This window comes from Balaenoptera ricei, chromosome 10, assembly GCF_028023285.1.
Source record: "Balaenoptera ricei isolate mBalRic1 chromosome 10, mBalRic1.hap2, whole genome shotgun sequence".
NCBI classification, from domain to species: Eukaryota; Metazoa; Chordata; class Mammalia; order Artiodactyla; family Balaenopteridae; genus Balaenoptera; species Balaenoptera ricei.
Genome location: NC_082648.1, coordinates 8,937,166 through 8,950,986, shown reverse-complemented (window position 1 = coordinate 8,950,986; position 13,821 = coordinate 8,937,166). Strand labels below are relative to the sequence as shown.

The window sequence follows — 13,821 nt, the reverse complement described above, 5'->3', positions numbered from 1 at the left end:
GGAGTAATCAGACTCCCTGACTTCAGACTACACTACAAAGCTACAGTAATCAAGACAATATGGTACTGGCACAAAAACAGAAATATAGATCAGTGGAACAGGATAGAAAGCCCAGAGATAAACCCACGCACCTATGGTCAACTAATCTATGACAAAGGAGGCAAGGATATACAATGGAGAAAAGACAGTCTCTTCAGTAAATGGTGCTGGGAAAACTGGACAGCTACATGTGAAAGAGTGAAATTAGAACACTCCTTAACACCATACACAAAAATAAACTCAAAATGGATTAGAGACCTAAATGTAAGACCAGACACTATAAAACTCTTAGAGGAAAACATAGGAGGAACACTCTTTGACATAAATCACAGCAAGATCCTTTTTGACCCACCTCCCAGAGAAATGGAAATAAAAACAAAAATAAACAAATGGGATCTAATGAAACTTCAAAGCTTTTGCAAAGCAGACTACAAACAAGACGAAAAGACAACCCTCAGAATGGGAGAAAATATTTGCAAACGAATCAACGGACAAAGGATTAATCTCCAAAATATATAAACAGCTCATGCTGCTCAATATTAAAAAACAAACAACCCAATCAAAAAATGGACAGAAGACCTAAATAGACATTTCTCCAAAGAAGACATACAGATGGCCAAGAGGCACGTGAAAAGCTGCTCAACATCACTAATTATTAGAGAAATGTAAATCAAAACTACAATGAGGTATCACCTCACACCAGGTAGAATGGGCATCACCAGAAAATCTACAAACAACAAATGCTGGAGAGGGTGTGGAGAAAAGGGAACCCTCTTGCACTGTTGGTGGGAATGTAAATTGATATAGCCACTATGGAGAACAGTAGTAGGTTCCTTAAAAAACAAAAAATAGAATTACTGTATGACCCAGCAATCCTACTACTGGGCATATACCCAGAGAAAACCATAATTCAAAAATACACATGCAAAAAAAAAAAAAAATACACATGCAGCCCAATGTTCATTGCAGCACTATTTACAATAGCCAGGTCATGGAAGCACCCTAAATGCCAATCGACAGACGAATGGATAAAGAAGTTGTGGTACATATATACAATGGAATATTACTCAGCCATAAAAAGGAACAAAATCGGGTCATTTGTAGAGACGTGGATGGATCTAGAGACTGTCATACAGAGTGAAGTAAGTCAGAAAGAGAAAAAGAGATATCGTATATTAACGCATATATGTGGAATCTAGAAAAGTTGTACAGATGCACTGGTTTGCAGGGCAGAAATAGAGATACAGACGTAGAGAACAAATGTATGGACACCAAGGGGGGAAAGTGGCGGTGGAGGTGGTGGTGGTGGGATGAATTGGGAGATTGGGATTGACATGTATACACTAATATGTATAAAATAAATAAATAATAAGAACCTGCTGTATAAAAAAATAAATAAAATTCAAAAAAATTAAAATTAAAATTAAAAAATTTCAGCCATGAGATAGGTACTTTTATTTTTCTTCTGGAAAGGATTATCTCCCTGAAGTTTGTATTTCAAAAAGATGGCCTTGGGTTCCTAGAGAAGAGAGGGTCAAAAATTTATACCTCAAAGGCACAGAGAATAGAGGTTAAGTTTTTCTCCAAGAAGGAGTTTTGTTTCCAGTGTCCTGATCTTTTACAATGTCTGTAAGCCTTTTGAGATGAATGTGAAAGGTTTGAGGATTGTTAAAAAGGATTGGTGGACTTTGAATTGCTTCTAGTGCTGCATTTCTATTATTGTAAAACAAAATACAGTTGTTTCTAATTCCTCAAAGAATTGAGTTGCAACCTGAAAGATATCAAGGGACTGATGCAGCCTTTTAACTTGTTGCTTTATATTAGGGAGAAGATTTCCAATAAAGATGGAAATCAAAAGAATCCTGTGTTCTAGATGTGGAGCTGTGTGTCTTTGGACTGTTTTACTAAATCCTTCCACAATAGCTTCAGGATGTTTTCTTTCCTTCTGAGTACATTGTTCCATTTTAGCTTAGAAAAGAAGACCTTAAGAAAAGTTTCTATCAAGCTCTGAATATCAGCTTCCATCATCTGATCATAGAGCTCATTTTAAAAAGTCTGTCAATTTATTTTTCACATTACCTTTTCATTTTTTGATGTTCAGTGTTAGTAATACATATAACATCTACCATGTTTTGTGTCAGATAAGACAGTACTGATATAGGTGCTGACAGATGATTCATCTTGTAAACAGATGATGTAAACTTATGGTATCAATAAATACAGTACAGTACTGTAGAAAATATAAAAAATTAAAAATGCTTTCAAATATCTTATTATCTGGTTTAACCAGGACAAACAGTAAATATTTCTGGCTGTATTGAACACCTTAAAATTTTTTTTCCTTTTTCCTTTTAAACCAAAGGCATACCTATAAAGTGACTCAGAACCAAAACCAATAAGCCTTTTATGGCTTAACCATGGACACAAGATGTGTCCCCAAAGAGGGTTTGAAAGATACCCCTCCCAAGATCCAGAACCACTCCCAAAGATAACCAAAAGGAAGAAAGGTTTAGACAATTCTCATGAGACCTGGCAACAGTCAGTAGGATGCTACTGCAAATGGAGTGCAACCCACATTCCTATCCAGCCATATTGGGGTCCCAAACCTGATGGTTGAGCTGCCTGCACACACAAGAACTGACCACCTGCATGCCCTAAAGGGAGGAAAGCCGGGACACAAAACAAGACAAATGAAAGCAATAGCGGCCCCTGGGAGGGAAAGAATTGATAATCAATAGGTACTCCAAAACTAAATTCACAAGAGTCTGAATTTGGAAAGGAAGGAACAATATGAGATTTTACGTCTCTTTCTCGACCAAGCACTACAGACAGAGATCCAGAAAGCTGACTTTGGTAAGAATTCTTGCCCTTTGTCAGCTTCCACCAGTTTTCCCAGGATCCCATCTGCAGGCTCCAGAGTGAGAAGGGTGTCCCAGCAGGTCCCATCTGGATGATCAGAAACTGTAGGGGAAGAAAAATAATTTTCCCTCTGCCCTTTTGAGTTCTTGGCCGAGACTCCTTTTCCTCTAGGGCACCTCATAAATGGGTAAGCTTATCTAGGTTAAAAGTTTTCCACTCTGGCCACTGTAATTCAAGATTATGTTTCATAAGATTAACCTACTTGTTCAAAGAAATGCAACTTCTGGGCCCATAATTTTCATACATATAGTTAGCCAGAGTCCCAGATGGAGGAGTCCCAGATTCTCTGGACTTGAAGGAACGCTTTTTCTCTTTTTTTCCCCTTTAAATTTTTCTTATTAACCTGAGACCTAAAACTGGACCCAGTCTGGTTTAAACTAGATCCAGTTCGACCCCAGACCCAGTCTGATTTAGGAGGGATGCAGTCCAACTCTGGACCCAGTCCGGTAAAAGAAATACTTTAAGTCTGAGAGCTCATAATGCAAAAGTTGCAGAGCTCATATATCTGAGGGACCTGCCCACAACCTCCAGATACAGCGAGAAAGGATCTGCTGTCTTCAGTAAAGGGACCCAGTCAACCCATAGGGAAAGATCTTTGGAAATAAATGTCCCAATTTATTCTCCTCCCTTTCTCTGATCTCCTGCCAGTGCCTCTCAATGGCTGGACACAATTGGAATCCAGAGGTCAAAGAAGTCTGTAGAAACCATCCAGAAAGTTAACCCCCCTAGGCACAGAGCAGGGAAGAGAAAGGTGGAGACTAGCTGTAAGAGACAAACAAAAATATTCAGCCTACGTACATATTACATAGAGCAAAGTGTATTCATGCCTGCTGCTGAGATGGGCATTGTCCAAGCTTGTGAGAACGTCCAAGTCTGGTGGTCCCTTGGCTCTATGCCACAGTGTCCATGGGAATCTTTAGCAGAGTCGAAGATGCCAGGGAACATGATGCAACCCCAATGTGCCCACCATGCAGACATCCCCACATGATGAAGTCCCTACGGGGGCACCAGAGGGAGCAGGTCACGGTCCCAGTCACCCACAGTAACCTAACGTCCCTCTCCCAGGCTTCAGAATCTTCTTGTCTTGGCTTCTGCTTTTGCATATCTCCTGACAAAGACACTAGCTCTTCTGCCCTTACCATTCAGAACACTCTAGAACATTATCTTTAGTCAGTTTGGATATTCATGATAGAAAGAGAGGTCTTGGGTCAGCTTCTGCCTTCGGTCCTATAGACCTAACAGCCAAAATCTTGGCTTTCTTTTTGGAATAAGGCAAAAGAAAATCCCAGAAACAAACCCCGTTGTTCAGAATTCTTCCTAATTCTTTTATTGCGACGTAAATAAATGCAACTTAATTTGCATAAATCAAACTGGAAATTTAAACGATGTTGGAGTACTATAGAAAAGGGGAAATTGAGATTAATTCTAGCATGTAAGACAGAAACAAGAAAAAATATACTAAAAAAAAGAAAACTAGCGTATAAAAAGACAGAAAACAGCCATAGCCTCACCATTTATTTTACTCGTATCTCTCCTTTCCTCTTCCTCACTTTGCTTCCATGCGTCTAAGCCTTTGAGTTTGATAGAAATGGAGGGACTTGGGAGGATAAAGGTAAGCAAATAGTGATGACTTCCTCTATAATTTTCAAGCAAACTTAACTCTCTGAATGAACGGTAGATAACTTTATAGAGCTGGTAGCCTCACATACTGTGTATGGATAAGGGTGGGAGGAAGCATCAGAGTAGAGTTGAGGAGATGGTCCTGACTTTGGACCTTGAAAGACCTGAGTTTGAATCTCTGTTCTGTGATCTACCGGCTCTATGACCTTAGACAAGTCACACAACCACTCTAAGTTTTGGTTTCTTCATCTGTAAAATTAGGGTCATGATACTAATCTTGCAGAGCTGGGGTAAGGGTTAGAAATAATAACTGTGAGGCCCCTGTTTAGTACCTAGACCATGAGAGATACCAGATAAATGATGCCTCTATTAGTATTCAGGTAGCTGTGCCACCCTCAGTACTATAGAAAACAGCAAATGAGAGAAAGATCTTAGAATCTGATGGATTCAAATGTGAACTGGACTAGAGTTAAGGACAAATGAAATTATAACAATGGCAACTGGAAAGGGTCAAGTGAAGAGAATAAGAAGTCTTTACCTAGGAGATATTTTTGTCTCTTTTTTCCTGTTTTTATTTGAGGAATCAGGGAATCCTCTGATTACAGAACTTGCTCTCAATATAAGTTTGGTCCCCATCTGGAGGAAAAGGCATCAGTAATCCCAATCCAGCACTTTCTTGACAGACTTCTATTTCAAACACCACTATGGCCTATTTCTGTAGGTATGTACAGCTTGATTAAGAGTTTCAGCCATAAAAGAGGTCAAGAAAGTATCAACTAGTCTTGAGGGACCAGAATACATTGAGATCAGAAACTAAGGCTAAAGTGTGCCCAGTTATACCCGTTGAACAGCCATAGTAAATCTTCCTAAGCTGTAAAGAAGAGTTGAGTGATGAACTGAAGTGAGTATCACCCTCCAGAGCAGACTCCTGCTCCTGTCAAATCCAGGTACTAAAATACCAATTAAGACCATCTCTCTGGTGTGGAGAAAAGGGAATTGTCCTACACTGTTGGTGGGAATGTAAAATTGTACAACCATTATGGAGAATAGTATGGAAGTTCCTTAAAAAACCTAATTTAGAACTACCATATGATCCAGCAATCCCACTCTGGGCATATATCTGCAGAAAACCATAATTTGAAAAGATACATGCACCCCAATGTTCATTGCAGCACTGTTTACAATAGCCAAGACTTGGAAGCAACCTAAATGTCCATCGACAGAGGAGTGGATAAAGAAGATGTGGTGCATATATACCATGGAATATTACTCAGCCATAAAAAAGAACGAAATAATACCATTTGCAGCAACATGGATGGACCCAGAGATTGTCATACTGAGTGAAGTAAGTCAGACAGAGAAAGACAAATATCATATGATGTCGTTTATATGTGGAATCTAAAAAAAATGGTACAAATGAACTTATTTACAAAACAGGAATGGAGTCACAGATATAGAAAACAAATTTATGGTTACCAGGTGGGAAGGGGGGGAGGGATAAATTGGAAGATTGGGATTGACATATACACACTACTATATATAGATAACTAATAAGGACCTACTGTATAGCACAGGGAACTCTATTCAATACTCTATAACGACCTATAATGGGAAAAGAATCTAAAAAAGAGTGGATATATGTACATGTATAACTGATTCACTTTTCTCCACACCTGAAACTAACACAACATTGTAAATCAACTATACTCCAATAAAAATTATTAAAAAAATAAAAAGCCATCCCTCTGGGCTTTTCACAGTAAGTCAAGACTACATCCAGACACCAAACAACCTCCTGCCCGCAAAGATTGACTTTAGAACCTTTCCAGTCAGGGCTGCCTCAAAGTCATTTTTCACATGACTGAATTTCTCACCACCTCACTGTCAGATGTTATTAAACTGACATCCTTCTTGGTACAACTTAATGTGGGTTCTTTTAGTTTACTCTTGTTAAAGATAAAGAAATAACTGGCTAGCATTATTATACATTAGTGAAATTCAAAGAAAATGGCATTCTTCTATTTTCTTAGACCCTGACACACCTTTCAGGTCTTTTTAAATGTCAGGCTCCATACTTTAGCTTTAGGACAATATTTCATTTTATTATAGTTATAGATTATGGACCTTGAATCTGTATAGAAACTCATGAAATTGAGATACAGGAGAATAGGAGTAGCCACAGTGAAACAGTGTAATATATGTCTTTACTGTAAAATACTTCTTTATATGGTCCATCATCCTGAAAACAGGATTTTAGCTTAGTTGGTTTTTTTTTTACAGTGGCAAAATAATAATAATAGTAACACATACACACAAAAAAATCATCACACCTAACCACCACCAAAATAAAGTAACCTTCTCAAAAAACAAACAAAACCACTCCACTTGATTCTTGCAATCTTGTTTTTAAAAATTAGCCTATCCAAATTTAAATTTCCCTGTTGATATTTTACAACTCCTAGATTTTTTCATTTTCCATCCATGTAAGTTCTCGCTGTAGGGACTCCTACTGTGGTATAGCTTAAACTCTAAAAGTTCTGCTTTCATCTTTAAAAGCTCTAAAATTGCTCCATCTTTATCAATGAAACCATTTTATTTATTACTCCTTTTCACCTGAAATGGCATAATAAGCCAAAGAGAAGAAAAAACTGGCTTGAGAGTCATGATGTTGAAAATTACTCTAAATTGCCTAAGCAAGAATACAAATAAAGGAAAGATTATTTTACTAAAACTATTTTTGAAAATGTATTTCATGGCTTAATCCAAAACAGTACTAGGTGGATGTGTTTCTGGAAATTTGCAACAAGCTTATCTGTAATTACAAATTGCAGTACAATACAACTTAGTAAGGACACAGGTGTCCTACTATTATACTTCTTTTTGCTCACACTCTGCTCTCCAGCATCCTATATGTATTAGAAGATCAAGGCCAATAGTGATGGATGCAAGGGATTCAGCAAAGGCAGAATAAAAGAAAGAGGACTAGAAAAATTTGCTCAGAGTGCAGTAAGATTTCTAGAGATCTAAGTACTTGGAAGAGGTAGATATTACTCTCCTTGTTTATATTTAGTTCGTAATATCAAAATAGGTACATACTCAGAACTACACTAGCAAATATTGCTAGTTTATGGTAATTTTTTTGCATATATATATATATATATACACATATTTTTTTTCCCTTCAATATTATGCCCTTGTCATACAGAAGTCAAAACTCTGATGGGACTTGACTTATCCTTCTCTCTTGCAGTCTTATTAGGAGCTAGTTTCTTCCTTACCCTTCCAAATTTTCTCATTCTCAATTTCTACCCTAAAGTTCCCATGTTGGGGGGAGTATCAAAATCAAAATAAACAGATATCTCCAAAAAATGAGTACTAAATGGATCATTATAGTGAGCAGTTAGGGATGCTAATAGAGGTAAAATGGAAGTCTGACTAAGAGGAAGATTTCAGATTAAAGAGGAGAGGGGAAAGAATTTTGAAGAGCAAAAATTGAAAAAGAGATCTTTTGGCAGCTTTTCCTTTTTCCCTTTGCTGGTTGAAGACTTATTTCCCAGAATTATCATATCCACCAAGAAACATAAGACATTAGATTTTATAGACAAGAATTTAGATTAGATATCCCTTGAGATTTAATTCCTAAACAAGTGAGGACATATAGGGAAGTAATGAAGAAGATGAAAACAAATAGAGAAAGCAGATTAAAACAGGAAGAAGAAAAAAGAGAGAGAAGTAACCTGCAGAAAGAGACAGAAGGAAGCTTTTTCAGGAAGAGGAGAATACATTTTATTCATTGTTTCAGAGAGTTAGCTCCAAAATGCTATAAAATAAAATTGCACACAGCTGCTTGTTTTCCTATCCAGGGCTCCTAATTGGGAAGATATGAACATCTTCCAGTATCCAGAGAACCTGCTCAGTTCAGTCTATTTCTGAAGTGAGTTCAGAGTGTTTACAGATTTCTCTGCATGTTTCTTACATTTTACCAGATTCCGATTATTATGTACTTAATCAAAGAGGAGAGTTGAAACACCACTAGACTCAGTGCCAGACCAGGAGGATTTTTTTCAACCAGAGTTATATATACAGTAGAAAGAGCACTGGATTGAGTGTAAGGAGACTCAGGTTTGGGTTCTAGCTTTGCCATTAAATAGATGAATGAGTTTGAGAAAGTTGGTTAATCTCTCTGAGTCTCATTTGTAAAATGAGTGGGGTTGAAATGGGTAATTTCTAAGATTTCTTTCTGGTTCTTATTTATCTATCAGAAAATCTTTTCAAGTTCTTCAACCAAAAGTACACCAATTTGCTAGTCTTTAGAGAAACATTAGCTAAGTAGTTCAGGAAAAACCAACGAAAGCAAAACCAACGCAACGAAGTCTTTTATTTATTTTTTGACTAGCTTCTTTTTTAATTAAAGTATAATTGACATACAACATTATGTTAGCTCTACATGTATGATATAATGATTCAATATTTGTATACATTGTAAAAGAATCACCACAATAAGTCTAGTTACATCTGTCACCGTACAAAGTTACAATTCTTTTCTTGTGATGAGAACTTCTAAAATTTATTAACGAAGTCTTTTAGAAGCCAGAATTTTTATATAAAATCAGCATCTGCTGAAGTAATCAGATTTTTTTAAACCTGCTTTTGAAAGTTCTCAGTAATTGCTTCTCCTCTCTCAATAATCTCAGATCTAGAAGTGCAACATTTTCCAAATCCTAAATCCAGTTTCCCAATGGAGAGAGATAAGTCACAATCTTACACCTACTCTTAGTTCTCTTAATGAAAATGAAGAAAGCCCACAATATATCTTCACTTTGGTACCAATATATATTAAAGTTAAAGAAGGAGAGTGTATGTTTGCAAAGGCAGTGATGACATGGAATGGATACTGTAGATTAACTTTATCAATACATACTCTACAGCTCTTCAGAATTATAGTTCGTGTAAATTCTTTGGGTATTATACATCATGAGGAAGCTCAAGTGTGTTATAGGTAGCATTACCCTGATGGGTTACCACAGACTGATGCATGGTCCAGATTGAAGGGCCAGGACGTTTTCCATGATGGGCTTCTGGAGAATTATTCATGCTAAAACTTCTAGTTGTCTAGAAGACTTGTATAACTCTTCTAGTGGCAATACGGTAGCCACTAGCCACATTGAGCACTTTAAATGTGGCAAGTCCAAATTGAGACATGCTATAAGTTTAAAATACACACCAGAGTTTAAAGGTGGTACCAAAAGAAAAAAAATGAATGAAATATATTGTTAATAATTTTTATATTGATTAAATGTTGAAATGATAATATGTATTTTGGATATATTGGGTTAAGTAAAATGTATTAAAATTAATTTCATCTGTTTATTTTTATGTGTTGTGGCTGCCAGAAATTTTAAAATTACACATGTGGATCATATTTGGGGTTCAAGTTATATTTCATTTGGACAGTGCTTGTCTAGACCATAAGCTCCTTGAATACAGGGCCAGTCTGGTCTTGATTTGTATATCCTTGGCACCTAATGTGACTAATCAATAAATGCATTGAATGCATTATTAGTGAATGACAGAGACTTGTCAGGGTACCTTCTCCCATGAACATTGCTCGAGACCATGACACACCTTTGATCTCTTATTCCTCTACTTTTTTTATTCCAAATTCTGTGTTGTTTTAGAATCAACCAGGTGTAGATTAATATTTCGCTGTTTTCCAGTTTTAGATATGCTCATATAGCAATGCTTCCATACTTAAGCTTTAGTCTCTTGAATGGTTTAAACTCTCCTTAATCTCTTTAGTCAATTAATTGCACTCTCTTCCTTAGGGTGATATGCTGGGTAGTCTCTTGTCAACTCAGCATCATCCTTAAGCCCCCTCAAAGGCAGGCACTACATTTCCCAGAATCTCCTTTCCTGTATGGTTCCAGGTTGGAAACTCAATGGGAGTCAACAGTTCAAGATTTAGAAGGCAGAAGAGGACAGCATTTTTTTTCCAGTCAGTTACAGGAAGATGCATGGGCAGATGGAGGTTCAAAGCTGCTTCCAGATAAACTTATTGAGGAACTCCAGCATCTTCATTGCCGACTTGGATAGCTGGTGCGGGTGGACTCAAGGTGAAGCTAATGAAGTTTAAACTTTGGGGCTCCTTTCTTGCATGGGCTCTTTCTAAGAGTCTGGAAGTGGCTAGCAATTTTGTTTTCACACTTTTATTTATTCTCAAAGTCAGCTCTCTAAATCATGTAAACTTTAAGTCTCACGAAACCTGGCTCTAGCCCTGAATAGTTGGGAGACTGCCAGGGACCCTGTGACTCCGGTGGTTTCAGGAAAGCTCTTGAGAAGTACCGCCCTGATGGGGCTGGACTCTGAGATCCTCAGTGGTGCTCTCTGACTTGCTCTCCCACAGCCCTTCCAACAGTTGCGGAAGCTCTAACTTCTTTCATACTAGGAACAGAGTGCCTTTTGTTTTCATGACCAAACCGGTCATAGCTTAAAAATGATAGCTGTCAACAATTAGATTATGATTCTTTTTCATTGTTGTTCCACCTAATCTCAAATTTAAGACATGATGCTTTCCTTCGGTGTAAATGATGTGAAAAAAGTGATTTCACAGGAAAAAAACCTTAGCGGAAGCTTCATTTTGATCAACATCGGATACTCATAATGTAGCACTTTGACACACATAGTGTGTAGTTTAGTAAATATGTGCTAATGAGTGAGCAAAGGGATGGAAGACTTCGTGTGCATCTGTATCAAAGTTGCTCTTTGATTATGATTATTGAAACAACATAGATCATGTTTGGTCTAGTTAATTCTCTCTAGATTTATTTAGCACAGTACCAAGAACTCCCAGCTGCTCACTGCTTTTTTTTTTGGATGAAAATGATGACTAGTTTTGGGAGCCATTCCAGCACAAAATGCTAGGAAATCCCAGGATGCATCTGTAATTATTTTAGGGTCTTCCAGAGGTTTGAGACCACACCTGTTACTTATGAATTATTTTCCAAGGGTGGATATATATATTATAACAAAGTGAATCAGCTATACATATACATATATCCCCATATCTCCTCCCTCTTGCGTCTGCCTCCCACCCTCCCTATCCCACCCCTCTAGGTGGTCACAAAGCACCGAGCTGATCTCCCTGTGCTATGTGGCTGCTTCCCACTAGCTATCTATTTTACATTTGGTAGTGTATATATGTCCATGCCACCCTCTCACTTTGTCCCAGCTTAGCCTTCCCTCTCCCCGTGTCCTCTACGTCTGCGTCTTTATTCCTGTCCTGCCCCTAGGTTCTTCAGAACCATTTTAATTTTTTTTTTAGATTCCATATATATGTGTTAGCATACGGTATTTGTTTTTCTCTTTCTGACTTACTTCACTCTGTAGGACAGACTCTAGGTCCATCCACCTCACGACAAATAACTCAATTTCATTTCTTTTTATGGCTGAGGAATATTCCATTGTATATATGTGCCACATCTTCTTTATCCAGTCATCTGTCGATGGACACTTAGGTTGCTTCCATGTCCTGGCTATTGTAAATAGAGCTGCAATGAACATTGTGGTACATGACTCCTTTGAATTATGGTTTTTCTCAGGGTATATGCCCAGTAGTGGGATTTATACATATATTTTTTAAGGGCTTGGCTATTAGATTGGAGTTTGAAGAATTCAAGTCCTCTCATTTTTTCCCCTTGCAATCCAGTTCTGCCTAGCAATGATAACCATTTTGTTAGATAAGAAAGTCAATGGCCAGTCCTCACCAGAATAAATCATGCATATTATTTAATCGTAATTAAGACTACACTCTTTAAAATTAAGAAATAATTTAATCACACTTAGAACTGGACCAGCATTTTTAAATTAAAAAAAAATTTTTTTACACACCTATGTAATTTTCACTGTATGGTCCATATTGAAGTCAAACTAAAATATGAATCTAACATTTACCTCTTTGTAATTTTAAAAATATAGATGAGTTACATGGAAAAGTCAGATATTCCATATTTTGCTATTTTTTTCCTAAGAATTTTTTTTAGGTTTTATTTTTCATGGATGGAGTAAGAAAGTAATAAGGCAGGATAGTTTTATAATTATTGATAATGAATTGTTGACAAGTAATTGAGTTTGGAAAGTGTTGGAAACATTTACTGTGTTCTAGCTCTGTGATGGATACAGTGGTAACCAGTGTAGATACAGTGAGGAAATACACTTGGTAGATAGCCTCCTGATGTAGCCACATAACACGTAATTCCAGGGGAAAAAAAAAGGGTAAATGGTTTAGGAGAATAGGGAATGAAAACAAGCAGCTTTTGTTGGATCAGACGTTGGAGTTAACACATGATAATCCCGTCTACTTTCCGTGGTACCTTGGAGAAACTCTCATAAAGGAGGAAACTGACGTTGGGACGTTGAACACCTAGTCCAAGTTGACTCCGTTAACTAAGAGCAGCACTTAACAGCCCTGTATCACAGTAGTTGTTGAGTGCAGGGCACAGTCCCTCTGGCCGGTGTTTAGCATAATCCAGTCCATTCTCTAAAGGCCATGTGGGCGCTTCAGACTCAGGATACCGTTTATTGGGTAATCTGTTTCTCGGTAGCTCTCCTCCCTGAGGCTCAGAGAGCTCAATTGCTCAAGTTTTCACCAGCTGGCAGAGGTAATTAGAGCAGAAGGTGGGATGTGGATTTATTCATTTTTTCCCCTAGTATTCTTATATGCATATTAACAGGTCGTTACTTGCTGCAGGTTACATTGCCGTAAACTGATATTGACATTAATTCTCGGAGGTTTGAACTTCAGTTTCCTCACCTGTGGCTCATAGAGGAAATCATCCGTAACTTACCTTTCAGGAGGAAGTAGCCAAATAGCCTTAAGATTGTAGTATTCCAGCTCCTCATTGCTGTATCAGAAACGGTTTCTGGTGCTTCATAACGTTGAATGGGTAACTAGAAAGGATTTAAGAACGAGCGTTTGGGAGAGACAAGCGCCCCGTCATTTGGATGCCCTAGTTTGCCCCTCCTGGAAGATGTGGCGAGGAGGGAGAGCCCCGCTGCCTCGCTCCAACAAAGGGACGGCAGCGCGTGCTCCGCAGAAGACTCCAGAGCAGCCTGCCAAAGCTCAGATCCACCCTTGCCTTCCTTTCCCCGGCCCCTCGGCCCCGGCGCTCCCTCCCGCGCCGCTAGGCGGGCGGAAAGGGCAGCGGGCGCCTTTAAATGCTAATGAAGTCGATGCCCAACTCCGGA

The 13,821-nt window shown here is 38.1% G+C and overlaps 1 protein-coding gene across 2 annotated transcripts in view; it reads right to left on the bottom strand.

Moving 5' to 3' along the window:
- LOC132372997 (otolin-1-like) overlaps nucleotides 1-13,745 on the bottom strand; it is a 71,654-nt gene extending 57,909 nt beyond the window's left edge. For both annotated transcript variants that reach the window (XM_059935306.1, XM_059935307.1), the window contains exon 1: nucleotides 13,422-13,745. The gene's annotated coding sequence lies outside the window, so the exon portion shown is untranslated. The remainder of the gene's footprint in view (nucleotides 1-13,421) is intronic.
- Nucleotides 13,746-13,821: the final 76 nt, after the last annotated feature.